The sequence below is a fragment of the Chrysoperla carnea genome, chromosome 5, assembly GCF_905475395.1.
Source record: "Chrysoperla carnea chromosome 5, inChrCarn1.1, whole genome shotgun sequence".
NCBI classification, from domain to species: Eukaryota; Metazoa; Arthropoda; class Insecta; order Neuroptera; family Chrysopidae; genus Chrysoperla; species Chrysoperla carnea.
The window spans coordinates 71,255,305-71,258,128 of record NC_058341.1 but is presented as its reverse complement, the minus strand read 5'-3'; the positions used below and the strand labels follow the sequence as shown (position 1 = coordinate 71,258,128).

Here is a 2,824-nt window from a genome sequence, read left to right as displayed (position 1 = left end):
GACTATGCATGGTATTTCAACTACTAACTCAGTCAATTGTTTGTTTTCACTTGTTTTATCTATCTTCAAATTATGAACTTTTTAGATTTTTTCAACTTATCTACAGTTTTTTTTGAAATATACAGGGTTAACCTATATAACTGGTACATGGAGGCGGAGTTTACATACATAAGGGCTTACCCTTATACAAAAATTTTTAAATAGTAGGATATTTTTGAATCATTCAAAATTGTAATTGACCATTTAGATAAATTTTAACCTTTATTGATTCGTTTTAACATGAAATATTTATTGCTTTATTGCTTTACAATGAGACAGATAATATATTTGAAAAATATAGTTTTATGTTCCCGGGGCCAGGCATATGATAAATGAAATTACATCAAATAGGTAGTGTTGTAAATGTGTTTTTTTGTTGGGCATAAGCAATTGTTATTTTCTTTTAATCGCTTTTCATTAAATATTAATTTTTGAGGAAAAAGAACATTTTTCCCGGAAAAATATTTTACTTGTTGGAATTCTTCAAATACAAAAAAGTTATTATTTCAGACAATTTAGTCCTTCACGGTTGAATTTTTTTGTATCGTTTAATAAAAATATATAAATTAAAATAGTAAGTTGAAAAATTTTTTTGTGACTGTTAGACGTCGGATATCTAAGAGCTTGTATATCAATATATTTTCTTAATCATTTCCGATATAAATGCAAGCGTGTTATATGCCTGATTGCCTGTTTAGATAAAATTAGCTAGCTTTTTTAAAACGCATACATATATGTATATTTATAAGCCATGGCTCCAGGATTAATTGTTATTATTTTTTATTATTTACAAAAATCTCCTACTATTGGATATTTGTATATCCAATGAAAATATTAAATTAAATTAAGGCGGTCAACTTAAAATACTCAATTTACCATATATGTTGACTGACCCTGTATAGTTTTTTTTCAAGTTCTTCAGAAATTGTTAGATTTTTTTCTCATCACGAGAGTAACGGTGTTAGCAGAATAATATTAAATTCGGAAATTTTTGGGCTTGTTCGTGTACTTTCATTAGTTTAACATAAGTCTTACAATCAGTTAATTTGAAAAATTTGTGATAGAATCTTAGTGAAATTAGTTAAAATGAATTTAACTAACTTTGAATAATCACGTAATCACGTAATCACGTAACTAACTTTGAATAATCACTATTTTTAATTAGCTAGTGGATTAAAAAATAAATTTATATAAAATAGAGGTTATGATTTAGAAAGTTAAAGAATATTTCACGTATGTGCTGATCTCAAATCTCTAACCACGCCACAAAAGATTACCGAACGGTTGCCACAAGCGCTGACGGGTTAATATGGTGAAAAAAATACATTCAATCACCCACCTATCCTGATATCCATTATGTCTATAAATACCATTAGCTAAAAATGATATTTATGAGTCTAACTTGAAGCACTTCTCAGTGCTAAATAGACATTTAAAATTTATTTTATTTTAAAGCAAAAATGATATTGTTAAAGGCCTTGGAAAATATAAATATTAGAATAAATGTTCGTACTTGAACAAACATGAATGAGTGAATACATAACTGATCTTCCTTAATATTATGATAAAAAATATTACATTGTGAATCATCAAGAAAAGAAAGAAAAAATTTTGAGTAATTCGTCAAGGTTTTTCCTATTAAAACAAATGACATTTAAATAATTGACACTGTAATATTGATAAGAAATACACAATAATATTATAGATAAGCATATCCGAATTCATGACTAATATTTGTTATTAAGAGTGTTAGAATATGCTGTATATTTTTTCATATCAAGCTACCAGGGGGTGTAGCTCAGATGGTAGAGCGCTCGCTTAGCATGCGAGAGGTACCGGGATCGATACCCGGCACCTCCAAACTTTTTATTAAAAATAAACTCTTATTAAAATCTAATTTATTTTAATTGTTATTACGCTATCTATATTTCTTTGCTGATTATTGTGTTATAATCAAATGTAAATGAATTTTTTTTTTTTTTTTTTTGGTGGGCTAAACAAAATTGCACTCCAAATGGGGGTTTGATAATAGGTACACTAATTGAAGCATTAAAATGAATTATAATTTTTTAATGAAACTAATTTCTCAATGGTTCCATTTAAATTTGGAGACAAAATTCCAACTCTTGGTGGGACCAGCGGAGGCCAAATAAAAGAGACGCGACAACTTAAGATAAAATATTTTTAGAAATTACAAATTTATTACTTTTCTATGGTGGCTGTACTAAAATTTAAAAAAAAAACAATTTCAATTCATATGGGATAAGAACACCTATAGGAAACAATATAAAAATTTATACAAAAAACAAGTGAAAACAAACAATTGACTAAATTGTTGAAATACCATGCATAGTCAGTGTCGATTTCTTTATCACATAACACATACATACATGTGACACATACATAACTGATATTCAAGTAAACACGGGTAAACAGTTAACCCTCACGGGTAAACAGTGATGTTTACGAAAAAATGTTTCAAGCAAAAGTTTTTAATAAAGAGAGTACGCTGTAAAAATTTCAGCTCGATATCTTTTTTCGTTTTTGAGTTATCGTGTCCACAGACGGACGGACGGACGGACAACCGGAAATGGACTAATTAGGTGATTCTATGAACACCTATAGCAAAATTTTGTGCGTGGCATCAATATTTTTAAGCGTTACAAACTTGGGACTAAACTAAGTATACCTTGCATATTACATATTTGCATGGTATAATAGTACGAAATACGAAACTAATCTTTGTCAGTAATTACTTCTATGCTTATCTTCAATTACGTTTCAA

General features: G+C 28.2%; 1 non-coding gene across 1 annotated transcript; it reads left to right on the top strand.

The window, feature by feature from the left end:
- The first annotated feature begins 1,826 nt into the window (after window positions 1-1,826).
- Trnaa-agc lies at window positions 1,827-1,899 on the top strand. Its single transcript has one exon. It is a non-coding gene; the product is annotated as a tRNA-Ala (tRNA).
- Window positions 1,900-2,824: the final 925 nt, after the last annotated feature.